This window comes from Talpa occidentalis, unplaced genomic scaffold (assembly GCF_014898055.3).
Source record: "Talpa occidentalis isolate TD23 unplaced genomic scaffold, MPIMG_talOcc4v2.1 talOcc4.15, whole genome shotgun sequence".
NCBI lineage: Eukaryota > Metazoa > Chordata > Mammalia > Eulipotyphla > Talpidae > Talpa > Talpa occidentalis.
In genome coordinates, this window is record NW_023601543.1 from 17,408,387 (window position 1) to 17,423,214 (window position 14,828).

Below are 14,828 nucleotides of genomic sequence, written 5' to 3' on the forward strand. Positions count from 1 at the left end.
TGACTTCTCATAGAATCGTATAAGCTCTGGATAAGCTGCCTTCTCGTCTTATGAGTTATTTGAGTAAGCAGCCCTGTCAACATTGTGCCCTCAAGCTCTCCAACAAATTCAGTGAGGTCGCTAGAAGAAATCTCCCAATGTCTTCTCTAAGTTGTCTAGAATTTTAAAGATTTCTCACCCAACATGCAGCAAATCTTTATGTGCTTAATCTAAGTGATGTGATAAGTACATGACCTTTTCAAAAATGCCTTTGATGTCAATCCTAATTCCGTTCAATTTTACCTGACAGGGTAAGAATGAAACATTTTAAACTAGTTTGTCAAGCATCTCAGTAATCTGTTGTGGCAATAATCTGCTGCAGCTCAGCCCTGGCATGATGGGGTCTGGTGAGTGATGTTCCTTGACTTGGAAGGAACTTATTAAGTGTTTGACCATTGATTAATGAAGTAAAAATGCACTAGGTAGACCTTGAAGTGATAAACTGAACAGAACCTTGGCAGCCATTATTCCTTCCTGCCCACTATCCATACAGTGATTTATTTTGAAAATGATGACTGTTCATTTTCTTACCTACATACGTATAATAGCTCCGAAAATCCAGTGTTGACAATCAGCAGATACAGAGATAAAAAATAATGCAAGTAACTCCTATTTTGAGTTTTAATCACCATTATAAAACTGGGGGGAAAAGTGCCCATAAAGGATTAGGGTTGTGAAAGCCTACTTTTCCTCAAATGGCCTTTCTGATGTATAAATTAAAAAAACTATGCTATCATTTTAGATCTCATAAACATAAAATATCAAGAAAATTGAAATTGCATTTTTTATTTTTTCAGGTACAGTTTATGTTTGGCCATAACAGCAAAGTAAGTATGTGATATTTTTGAGTTGATCATCCATTAAATTTTAGAATGCTTTTAATCTCTTCTTCTTCAGTGTTTCCCATTTCCCCAAAGACTAGAGATACAACAGTTCAAAAACTGAAAAATGGGATTGTTTTTGCCTTTATTGCTTTTTGTAGTATTTTCATAAGTTATCAGGTTTCTCTGTGAAAATGTCCCTCATGTCCACATAGATTATTGAGTGCTTAGAGGAATGACAGCATACAGCGAATTTTCCTGCCCTTTGCTTTCTTCCTCAGTGTGGTTTACAAGGTTTGATCTCAAACATTCAAACCTTTTGTAGGCTAGCAGCTCTTGAGTCCCTACTAAGGTTTGTCTCTCGTTAGTAACTTTTTTTTTTATTGTCCACTTTAGACTTTAACTTGCCATCTCAGGCTATATTCATGACAGCTAGCTTAGAGAGAAATGTTCTCAATGTGATCATAAGACAATGACTCCTCCCCTGCTTCCTATAACATAAAAGACCCAACATTATGAATATAACATAACACTCGCAATGTTCAAAGCCAAGTGAAGTATTAGATGAAAGTTGCATGGAAGAGTATACCAATCCTGGATGGTTTGTCAGTTATTTCTTCCACTGACTTCCTAAACTTTTTGTTCATTACAACCCATAATGCTTTGAATACTACAGCCCCAAATCTTGCTTCATGACAGTCCCTGGAAGGGCAATTCATTTACCAAGAACTATGATTTCTTAAACATGAAGTGATTTTCAGTTTGATAACACCCTTCATGTCTTGGTGTACAGCTAAGGTACTCTAATACATTATAATCATAGATGGCAATTCCTGCACTGATACTGATTGATAAAGCTATGCCATATTATTCTGGTTTCTATTGTCTCTTGAAAAGCCATCAGATTTTAGAGTTGTAAGGATATAAAATAAATACACAAGATGTTTTTCAAATTAAGGAGAGGAAAACCAGACTTGGTATCTGAGAATTCTAGTGTCGAAATGGAATGATGTGTCTGAGCAACTTATTTCAGCATAACAAGCGTAAATATGCTTCTCAGTCGACTTGAAAAAAATGCATAACCTGTTTGTTGTAGCAGAAAAAATCAAAGGACTGAGTGAAAGAAAAAATATTATTTTAGTCCTTCCTCTGTGATTAACAAGTTGTATGACCTTTAACAAGTCATTTACGTTCTCTGCACCTTCATTTCCACCTCTGTAAAATTATGTTTAAATTGGATGACCTTCAAGATCACTTTTGGGTTTAATGTCTTATAGTCTAATATGATGAATGCACATAAGACCACATTTATAATTACGTACCTTATTTGTATGACCTGACAGCAATTTATCACCACATAGTTAGCAACTTTTTTGAAGACAAAAAGAGAAAATGTGGCTACTGAGGCAGGCTATTCATCATAACTAATATTTGTGTATTATTTATTCACTCCACAAATATTTATTGAACATCTGGGTGCCATATCAGAGGTAGTGTGAAAGTGAAAATGAAATATTTTCATTCCCTTCACGCATAATAGTGAAGGACGTGGTTCTGTAACACAGAAAAGTCTTGAAAAACTAGATGCTCAAGGAAGGGGATGAACAGAGGTTTTCATTTTATTTATTTCATTTATTTATTTATGCATACAAGAGCTGGGGTACAGGCCAGAGGTGTGGGAGGTAAGAGGATTCACCAGCGACACGGTGGGGAGCAGAACAGGCAGACTGACTGAAATACACTCCTGAGGGGAGCAGTGGGCGAGACTGGAGAGGTCTGCTGTGCCATGTGGGTTGCTTCTTGGCCGGCCGGGGATCAAACTCATGCTGCAGAGGCTGCAGATAGCTTCATAGTTTGTGTCTTAACCCCTTGAGCCAGCAGGGAGGGCCCAAACAGAGGTTTTTTAAAAACTAAGTAGCACAATTATCTTTTATTTCAGTCTTTGTGGTTGAAACATTTTATAAAATTGTAGTACGTTTTACTTCCTAAATGAGTACAGCTTAGTAAAGGTGAATGAGTTTTGCTTTAGTACTTGGAATGTCTTTTCAGGATCCCATTTTTGTCATCCTGAAATCAGTTCTTGCGCAGGGACAGTTGGAGATTGTGATGAATTTATATTGAACCACACTACTTCTTAGGTGATGAGTTTGCTTTTCTTTCAGTAAAGTCAAGATATCTGCTTGCTTAATTACCGTGGTTCTTTTTCTCATAAAAGTTGAATATAGAGCATGAAATAAAATGTTTCATTAGTTGGGCTTCAGTTAATTAAGGCTTTACTGTACATAAAATCCTAATTAGAAACATAAGGATTTGGTTGATTTTTTTGGGGAAGTAGTATGCTAAATTTTTCGTGCCAAATTTGGTTAGGAACATGGCCTACCTCCATAATAACATCCAGAAGAGATGAACCTGGCAGGTGAAGGTAAACTGCTGTAGTCACTGTTTTTTCCAGCTTTATTGAAACATAATTGACATAAAACTTTGTGATAGCATGACAGCGCTGTGACTTAACCCCTACACCACCAGGGGGACCCCCATATTGTATAAATTTAAGATGTATTAGGGAATGCATAAAGAAGTTAGAGTAAATGGGATGGAGAGAAAAAGAACAGGAGCTATACCTATTTTCTGTCTATGTGAAGAGCTCCCTTGTGGAAGAGTGAGAAGAATCCCACTTGGAAGAGATTTGAAAGGTTGTCTAGTCTCTCTCTAGACAACTTCTTTCTTTCTGTCCATACATACACAGACAGATGAGTATATATTGAGCAATATACTTAGGAGATGAAATACTGCTGTATTATATATAATATTTGAACCTCTTCTACAGCATTCTATTGAGTGATTGAAAACATCTGGAGAACTTTGGACACAGTCCATTCCACCCATCTCCCTATCAGCTCTTCATACTGAGCTCAAATATGCCCATCCAGTAGTTTGAGTCATACAGAATGCATCTAATTTCCTTCAATACCATAGTTCTCAGATACTGAAAAAGAGGCACGCGTGTCCACCTATTGGTTCTAGTTTTTGATCCCCTCAATCATAGTAAAACAATTTGTTTTCCAGAAGGTGGCGCTAGCACCAAGAACACTCCCCAGCTTTAATACTGCTCTGGGTTGTCTCCTAGATAGTGTGCAAGTTCCTTGTCATGGTATTTAAGACTCTGCATATCTTTGGACTTCTCATAATTGATTGGCTATATGCCAACATCCCTGGACCTTTGTCTGTTTCATTGACAAGTTATTTACCTTCTCTCCATTTATACCTTTGCTGATGCTTTAACTCTTTTGAAAAGTCTTCTTTCCTTTCTGAGACCAGTGAACTTTCAAGGTTATGTCACCTTTCTTTTGTCAAGTCTCCCTATATTCATCTTGAAACCCATCTTTTTCCATCAGAAAATGAAACCCTGACATATTCTTATGCATGTAGTCCACGCCTCTTTTCAATCACTTCTAGTGTTTTATCACGTTTAGGTTTTATGTATTTGCCCCACTAGAATGTGAACTCTTGAGGTTAAATGCCATGTTCATATTTCATATTTTGTTCATATTTCATATTTCTTTCCCTTAGATTTAAATTCAAAAAAATGTGTAAATGATATAAAAAGTGGTATTTCATTTCATTGGTCATAAACTTCATTCACCAATTTTATGGGATGTTACCTAATTTTACCTTTCTGAAATGTAATTCATTCAGTCATTAATTTTGTTAGATTTCCAGCACCTACCTTTCTTTTCATTCTTTGTCTTTCCAGGTTGAAGAAACTTATTACTTATTGTCTGTATCCCATTTCATCAATTTAGTTTTTTCTGGATCTTTTCCATATCTATCATGGAGCAGAACATTGGCACAGAGGGGAGGGAGGCACTGTGGCAACTGAAGGCACCATTTATCCTTGGTGAAAGTCAGCAACATTGTCACGCTGGCATCACTACTTCTCATCATTGAGGCTTGCTTCCCCCAGAACAGCTACGAGCTCTCACTGAACCACATAGCAGTTGTGATTATTTCCAAGTTAGTGACTTATTATTAGTTTGCTTTCCTTTGCTCAGTAAATCAGAGAATGTTTTACTTAAACTTATATACATGTCAGTATTTTTTTTTACTAGAAAGTTAGTACTTAAATCTTCCTTTGAACATGTCTTTCCAAAGCATTGAAGGTCAATTCTAAATAAAAATTTGCTGGAATTTATAGAAAATTATAGATATTTCAAGTCCAACTTTTCTTCTCTTAAAAAAAGAGGAAGAAAGAGGAAGAAAAGTTGAATTAGAGCCTGCAGAGAATGAGAGAAAAAAAAAAGAAAGAACCTGCCTGAACTTGGTATCTTTTTGCTCCCTTCAAAGGTAGGAGAATATTAACTTTAATTTATTCATTATGCATTTTTTCCTAAGCTGCAGCTTTATGTAATGTGGAAAATAATAAATATACAAAAAAAGAAAGCTATGGTCGGCTACATATTTCAGATATGATAGAGGTTTGCCTGCCTCATCAGCAGTATTTGAATAAGCATTCCTTTTGATGGCTGAACTTCAGTTACTGAGATCCCAGAGTGCTACAATAGATCAACTGGAACCCATCAAGTGACAGCAAAGACAAATGCTTTTTAAAATAGAGGGGAACAATAGGAAAAACTTTCATTAGATAAACTATATATTTCCCCCTCTCTGTCAACAAATAGTGTTTCAAATTATTTCCCCTGGAGTCTCTGGTAAAATGTCCCTTACCCGGAAGGCTCCAAATAATAAAACTGAAATCTATTTGAACACCAGTGTTGTTTTGGGACTAAATGGTCTAAAATGCTTTGGAAGCTACTTGTGTCACTGGATTTTTGATGCAATTGGGTTTTTCCCCAGACCCCTTGACTTGAATTCTAAGGAAGATTTACCATTTCTTTGGGGGTGTTGAGGCAAAAATGAGCTGTTAACATTTGCTCTGCATCTCTGCAAACCAACATATGTTATGGCAAGAATTAAACATTGGTTCTGTGAGCTGCCATTTCTATTTCTGAGAAAAAATTACATTTAGAAATCACTGAAAATGAAACATTTCTGCTATAAATCCCTCCTCTATGAATATTATATTATTTGGACCTTTCACTTTTGCCTTATGGCCGGTATTTAAGTCTTTGAATAAATGGCATACTTAGGCTCAAATATGTAAGGTGAATCAAAATCTAGAAGGAAATCATTTTGATTGGAAGAAATTCTGCTTGGAAAAATTCATAGCAGTGGATTTCAAGCTCACTCCTCTTCTATGGTCTTTTAGGGTATCTGACCTTTCTCTCCCAAATATTGAATTTTGGCTACAAGCTTCTCTTTCGTTGACCTGGCATATGCTATACTAGGAGGCTGTTCTTTAAAGAAGGGTTGCGTGAGATTCTACCTATTGAACTAATGTTTTTTAAAAATAAACCCAAGTTTAAGCAAACCAACCGAACACCATAGAGCATTTAAAGCAATTAAAACTGGAATAAAATGCTGTTTGCCTAAATTACTGAACTTAAAGTTCTTAACTTTCTCTGAACTGAATATGTAACAAGGTAAATCATTCAGTTTTATTCACTAGGTCAAATGATGGCCTGTTTTCATGCTCATGACAAAACCATATTCTTTAAATATTAGCAGTAGCATTGCAGCATATTTTCAGTCTTAAAGTGACTTTAGAGACTATTTACTCTGACTGTCTCCTTTCTCAAATAACAGAATTGCGACCCAGAGAAACTGGACTAAGGCAGGTGTTATATAACCATGGTGTTCTCTCAGGTCAGTGATCTTTTCAATACTGCAAGATGTTCCCTATGTCCTCAACTCTTTGGGGATTGTAACTTGAAGACAACAATAATGAAAGACATTAAAAATTGCCACTAATTATCTGTTTCTCTTCATTAGCGTAAGTAACTAGGCTCAGAATTAGACTTATTGCGGTAAGGGACATTTGCACTAAAATTCTATATTAGTTGGATCTGGGCAAAGTAATCCCAGACCATCTGAGTTTCAGAGAAAAGCTGACCCAGACAGAAATTTATCCATGAAATATCCATAGTCTTGTAGCAATGCTGTGTTCCTGAGTTTCCAGGCTCCACCAGATCTCATTGTTAGCTTCCAGTATCCTACCAGTTTGTCCTTTTTAAGGCATAGACTTAGGTTTAGAAGAATCCTTAGGTAGTCATCTATTCCTGTTGTTTGCATTATTTCCACAGCTTTCTTGATAAATGGTCATTAAACACATACAAGAATGGCAACTTCATGATTTTCAACCATACAGTTGTTCTCTTCTCAACTTGCTATTTTGGTCTATGGTCTATTGAGGATGAGGAGCCCATAATTTAACAAAACATTGCAGTATGGTTTGGGCACCCAAATCAGATCAAGAATATCATCTTTTTTGTTTCAAGGGTCTCCATTTCCATTCACAAAACCTCTGCTCACATCAACCACAACATTCTACCAACTCATGCTTACAGTCAACAAAAACCTTATAGTCTCTTTATACATGCTATTTTAAAGCTAAGTTTTCCCACATTTTACTTATATAATAGATTCAATGTGCAAGATTTCATCTATCTATGAAATTTTAACCTTTTGATCTGGCTTATAATTCCATCCTGGCATGAATTTGAGATGTCATTATTATATCATTCAACAAGTTAGCTATTCTGACTAGTTCTGGGTCATTTAAATAACTATTTCCTCACCTATGGCAGAGATAAAAATATTAAATAGGATGAGGGAAAGAGACAAATCAGCCAAATGAAACCTTACTATAGTTATTCATTGAATTATCTGTCAATCTAATTGCATTATCCTTTTTCTTATATATTGTTTAATCTCATTAGCTTACGATGAAACTTTGCAAAAATGATTTGTTGAATATGAAGCACATCTACCCGTTACCCTGTCCTGTCAATGTAGCCAGCCTTCTCAAAAGGAAAGTGATGTTAGTTGGTCAAGACATTCAGCATATGCCTGTGATAACTACTGTTACTTCCTGCGTCCTAGTCTCAGAGCTAAGTCATTACTCTCAGAAATCTTTCATGAGGGCCAAGAAGTAAATGTTTTTAACACTACTTCCTCATGAATCTTGAGCTTCAGTTTATACTTACTAATGATTCTGTTATTCTTTCTAGTCCAGAAATAAATCTCTTTGGCAGAAGAGACAGATGCAAAATAGGGGTTATCTTCTTATTGATTCTAGGATTTGACAACTATCATCATTACACCACTGATTCTAGCAGTGTTTGTATTCATTCATTTTTAATCTTGCCCTACATATGCCTAAAAACCTTCAGCGCTGCCTTGTTTGGCCTGCCTATCTTTCACAAGTTGTATTAGATCTAACTAGTCAGACCCTATTTTTTAGTTATATGATATTTACATCTTTTAATATCATCTTTTTAAAAAATATGACTTTGTCAAAATGATCCCAGTTGTATACCTATCTTCACCTTAAGGAAATTTTCCCTTTATTTCCTGTCAATATTACTAGGACATTGATGATTGCTTTGCAGGTGACAATGGCAACAACTAAGTCCCGTAAGAACTAAAGCTATGAATCACTTACTGTGGTTTAGGAACTATACCATCTTTGTTCATTAACAGATGGGGTAGCTTTTGAACAACAGAAATGTATTTCTCACAGTTCTGGAAGCTGGGAAATTCAATATCAGGATGCCATCATTGCCACTTCTGGTATTCTGTTACGTGAATACACTTTATTATCTTAGTATCTGGGTAAATCTTGAGGTGCAAATTGACTAAGACCTATTCAAATTTAATATCAGACTTTAGACAAATCCTTTCATAACAAAAAATAAGTGGAGAACATATGATGGCTTAGGTCTTTTATATATAATTATATAGTTCCCAGAGGGGAGTTATAATTGAATTATAAGGCTGCCTCATGAGTATTCCAGGTCTGGTGAGGGCCCACTTCTCTCTGTGTTCTTACATGGTCAGAGGGGCAGAAAAGCTCTCTGGGGTCTCTTTTATAAGGGTATTAATCCCATTCATGAGAACTCCATCCAAACGACCTAATCTCCCCCGAGGCCCCACCTTTTAACATCATATTGAGGATTTCAACCTATAAAATTTGGAAGGACACAAACATTCAGTCCATTACATATTCAAAATGATTTTCCTGTACTAATTCTTAATGTTTACAACAACACTTTGAGATAGGTTCTGTTTTTATCTCTACTTCACATACGAGCATATGTAGGCATAGAGGGGTTAGGTAGCTTTCCCTAAATCCCATGGTTAGTAAATTTCAAAGCTGAAAGCCCTGCATTCTGATTTCACAGCCTGGGATTTAAACCTTTACTGTATTGCTGGAGAACACGGGTTACACACGGAAAAGCTGAATTGTTAGGGGAATAATTATGCAGTCTCAGAACATCTTATAGGCAAACTTGTGGGGTATACAGAATTAGTTTTTGGCATGCCTCATCTCCTCTTCTGCACATTTAACTATCCTCACTGCTTCTTGTTGCCAACTCTGAGTTTCTTCTAACATGTAAGCTATCCTTAGCTCTTCAGCTAAACTGTAAAGTTTGGGAGAGTGTGGTCTAAGTTAGAGCTATTCCTTTGTTTCCCACATACTGTAGCCAAGCATGTAAAATATACGGTGTATGTGAAATCTTTCTGGAATTAAATAAGTGACAGCTTTTGGAATTCATGGCTAAAAGAAGGCTAATGAGTTGTATTCTTCTCAGTAAGGTGTGTGTAGGCAAATTCAGGTGCTCAAATGCATTCTCAAAGGATCTCTGAGCAGTGAGGGAAAAAGAAAGCATGATGCCTGGCATAGAACAATGCCCAGTGACTATCTATTAAATGAATAAATGAGAGAGGCAGAGAGAGTTTCTCTGGACTAAAGTCAGTGTCAACTGTCCCCATCCCTTCTTTCTGCAAATTATATATACTCTTGAAGCTTTCCCTAACTTATGGCAGTGCACTAAAATCTTTTATTCAGCTCTGAGTCATAGTAATTATGCTAGTAGTTTAAAATACTATTTCATTACAAGTTCAATTAAAAACAGGAGTGTGCATCTATATGGGATGGACTATATGTAAAGCTCCAAAGAGAGAAGAGGATATTGTGTTGCAGTTTTTTTTTTTTGTTTGAGTAAATAAATCAACTGCTGGTATCATTCCGTTAGGTGAATACACTTTATTATCTTAGTATCTGGGTAAATCTTGAGGTGCAAATTGACTAAGACCTATTCAAATTTAATATCAGACTTTAGACAAATCCTTTCATAACAAAAAATAAATGGAGAACATATGATGGCTTAGGTCTTTTATATATAATTATATAGTTCCCAGAGGGGAGTTATAATTGAATTATAAGCTGCCTCATGAGTATTCTAGCCGGTGTTTAGAGAACCGCGAAGCAGAGCTGAGCAATTTTTTTTCACCAGCTAGAATGTGAACAAGACACCCTATAATTCAATTATAACTAGCCTCCAGGAACCATATAATTATATTATAAAGTAGTTTGGGGAAACTGGGAATCTGAATGTTTTTCAATATATTGTATAAGCTTAAATGATAATTTGATAATTTTACTTTACTTCTCACCTTTCCCAATCACACAAGTATGAGGACACTTTTTTTGACCTTATTCCCATGCACTTTTCAAAATTTTCAGAATAAATTATCATCCCAGGAAGTCCTTGTTTACATTTTCCTTTGATCGTAGATATACCTGTACATACTTATACACTACTACTCAAACATTGTTTTCCTCAATTTTCCCAACAGTAAATGATGGGGTTTGAGTAAGGTGATATGTAAAATTCTGACACTCTCTGAGTCTTGTATTAGCCAGGGTTCTTCGGGGAAACAGAGCCAAGAGGATCAATCTATCTATCTTTCAATTCCTATCAATCTATCATTGTGCCTTTCACTTAAGTCCCAGGTTTTGAGAACCTATTGATGATAATAATTGCAGATTTACTATATATCTCAATAAAGGTGTTAAAAAAGGAACATGTACATAAATGATTCAAATAAACCACATCAGTGAGTGCATATTGGAAAGTTAAAATTTCTGTCTCATGCCCGCCCCAATTAGCATCTCCCACATCTCTTAGTAACTACTTTTAATATGTCTACCCCCCAAATTGTTCTTTCCCTTGATTTTTCACTCAGTGATTATATACATCTTTACCGTTCTTTTTAAAATAACTTTTTAGGGCCTCCCTGGTGGTGCAGGCAGTTGGGCGCTGCACTGTGAAGCTGTCCACAGTCTCTGTGGTGTGAGTTCGATCCCGGCTGGCTGGGGAGAAACCCACAGGGCGCAACAGACCCCTCCTGTCTCGCCCGCTGCTCCTCTCAGCAGTGTATTTCAGTCAGTCTGCCTGTTCTGTTCCCTGATCTCTCTCTGGTGAATCCTCTCACCCTCCCACGCCTCTGGCCTGTACCCCGGTTCTTGTATAAATAAATAAATCTTCAAAAAAAATTTTAAAAATTAAATAACTTTGTTGAAATAATATTGCATTATAAGATTATGTAAGTTTCAGGTGTGCATCATTCTAAATCAATATCTGTATATACTACATTAAGTTCACCACAAAACGTCCAATTCTCTCCATTACCATACAGATGACCCCTTATACCTGATTTATTCATCTCTCCTCCCATGTCCCTCTGATAACCCCACTGAGTCTTATAGTCTAGAAGTTTATAAAGAAAATGTGATTGATACATATATGTGTGTATGTATATACATGTAGTGTATATGGATGTGTTTATACACAAACACACATAAAAAACAGAATACTACTCAGTCATTAAAAACATAAAATCTGGCCATTTGCAACAACATAGATGGACGTAGAGGCTGTTATATTACTGAAATAAATCAGATGGAGAAAGGATTACACCATATGATTTCACTTATATGTGGGTATATAAAAAAATAAAATGTACTAAATAAAACAAAAATGAGCTTTCCACATTCTTTTGAATACCTGTGTAGCACTTCTTTATATGGATACATCAGAATCTATTTCTACGTTTCTCTTATGAGGAAGTCTTTCATTTTTTCCAATATTTGCAGGGAAAAAGTTCTGCATGGAGATTCTTTCATATATCTGTAGGATAAGTTCATGGACGTTAAATATTGTAGTCAGAAGGAATGTACATTTCAGGTTTTTGACATGCATTGATTGATACCTATGTACTATAGGTATATGCATTGATACTATATACTAGTTTGGCCAATTTTAACGCCCAATGGCAGTGTGGAGAGAACTCATTTCTCCAAATTAACTCTGGATATTATTAAAGTTACTAATTTTTGTCAATACAATGGGTAAAACATTATTTCTCATTTCAGTTTTAATTGTGAATTTGAACTTATCTTTCATTATATATACATATATTCCTGTGAATTTGCTGCATACTTTGTTCACATGGCTCTTGGGTTATTGGTCTTTTATTATTGATTTGTGAGAATGCTCAAACATTAAGAAAATTAGCCTTGTGTCTGTCATCCATGCTCCCAAGTCTCCCCAGTTTTCATTTGTCTTAATCTTGTTTATATCATCCTTTTGGGATGGATAATTTTTAAAAGTATTTATTTCTTTGCTTTCAAATAGATTGGAATGTACAATGGAAAACATAGTCCAAACTGAAATTACACATTTATGTGACTTTTTAAAAATAAGGCCATTAAGTTCCTTCTGGAGGGAACCTTAAAGTTCTAGTGGTGTCAGGACTCCATAAACCTTGCCCTTGTGGATATCAGATAGCTCTAAATTCTCTTTCTGAAATTTGCTTTCAGATAAGCTTGTTTTTCTTGTTGTTTATTTTTTAATTGCTCATAGATTGATCAATAAAAACATGATAACACTGAACAGATTTTGGATCTTTTTTACCTTTGCCAGGGCATTCTCGCTTCACTCAGTATAACAGCTGCCATAGTGCTTACGTTATTTGCTAATTTAATTCTGTTACTCTTTTCTCATATACCACATAAGAGTCTCTACAAGGCATGATTTTAATATGGACAAAAAGACACATAAAATGTTCCCCCCCCCTCTATTCCCCCCTCCCTCCCTCCCTTTCCCCTCCCTCCCCTGCCCCCTCTTCCTTACTTGTTAGGAAAACAATACATGTTCATGTTAATGCATATGTGTATTCATATGTATAGAGATAGAGAAATATCATTAAAAGAGGGTATAGAGAGTAAAACTCCCCTATCACCATGCCCCTCCCAACTCTCTAGCTCTATGCCTTAGAAGATACAAGTTTTTTTAAATATATTTTTCTTGAAATTGTCTATGGGACTACAAATGAATATGGTTATGTGGGTATGTGTATAGTATACTATTTTGCAAAAATATATGTGTACAAATGAGTGTGATTCCTATAGCAATAATCATCTCAGGCAATATACTGATTAAAATGCTATCCATGGTAAAAATTTTCTTAACGCTTCTTGCTGTTGCTTTTATTTTTTCATTTTTTTGAAGATTTATTTATTTATACAAGAACCGGGGTACAGGCCCGAGGCATGGGAGGGTGAGAGGATTCACCAGAGACAGAGAGGGAACGGAACAGGTAGACTGATGAAATACACTGCTGAGGGGAGCAGCTGGCGAGACAGGAGAGGTCTGCTGTGCCATGTGGGTTTCTCCCTGGCTGGCCAGGATTGAACGCGTGCTACAGAGGCTGTGGACAGCTTCACAGTGCTGCGCTCAACCACCTGGCCACCAGGGAGGCCCTTCGCTGTTGCTTTTAGACCTTATGACTAATGAAATGTTCCCATGGTGGAGTTTCTTTTTCCTTTTGAAGGTGGGTTTGATTTTGGGAAACAGCCAACTGTTACTTGAGGTCCAGTCTGTTGATTATAAGTGTTTAAAACATGTAAGACAACCTTTGATCAAACACTGTAGATTAGTAAAGCTGTAGTAAAGATGTTTTAAGCATTTCATTAACACTAAAGATAATTCTCTAAAAATGTTTTTGGGAATGGCATATTGTTTGTATATTTACGGCATCATATAATCACAAAATCAATGAAGGAGCCAAAGGTCTTTAGGATATATGAATTCTGCCATGCTGGTTTTTGGATGTCAGTTTGCTGCTGTTCTGGTTATAAAGTTTGACTTAGTTCCCCTCCTTAAGAGCCTAAGAAGCATCATTCTAGGTCAGCAGTGAGGTACCTGCAGCACAGACTTCTGCTTCTGACAGTAGCCCCGAGGGGTAGAATGACAATCTCAGAGGTGAGAAAGAGCCCCCTGGATTTCTTTTGGCAGTATTTAATAACCCGTTGTGCAATGGCTCTTTCTTTTTCTATAATTATATATGTGTGTGTGTGCGTGTGTGTATACACATATTTTTAAGTGCCTGATTACAGTCTGTTTTTGGAACAGATATGTTGTTTCAGTTCAACTTAAAATCATTTCTTATCTACACAGAGAAAGAAAGATAAACATCTTATGACATTCTCTATCATCATTCATATTGAGACACTTTTTAAAAACTTCATAAGCTGTCACTTAATGAAATTATTACATTCTAATATTCAAGAATTCCTTGCTTAAGGGTAGCTTCTATTTTCATTGGCTTTGATGGCTAGTATAGAAGCTTGAAATTTAAATTAATGAGGGGCATAGTAATAATCTGCAGTAAATCTTGCCGAGTTTAAGGAAAAATAATAGTTTTTAATTTATTCTGTAACGCACAAATGCTAGATGCAGCAGAACTAGGAACAACATTGCACTATGATTATAAAGAGGATTTTTGGTACAATGTGTAGGGCATGAGAGAAAGTAATTATAAAAGCCATTCATTAGAAGAGAGCCTTGGTTTCTAAGCTTGATATAGGGTAAATAGGGAGAGGCTGATATTTTGGTCTTTTAATATGAGCCCTGACTTTCAAAATGAATATCAGTACTCTTAATTAACTGTCTATTACCTTCAACATGTTTTGAAATGAAATGTGATGGCCAATTCGAATTT

The 14,828-nt window shown here is 35.9% G+C and overlaps 1 protein-coding gene across 3 annotated transcripts in view; it reads left to right on the forward strand.

The window, feature by feature from the left end:
• TENM1 (teneurin transmembrane protein 1) overlaps positions 1-14,828 on the forward strand; it is a 734,894-nt gene that overhangs the window by 118,825 nt on the left and 601,241 nt on the right. For all 3 annotated transcript variants that reach the window (XM_054695568.1, XM_054695569.1, XM_054695570.1), the window contains one exon: positions 837-866. The gene's annotated coding sequence lies outside the window, so the exon portion shown is untranslated. The remainder of the gene's footprint in view (positions 1-836; positions 867-14,828) is intronic.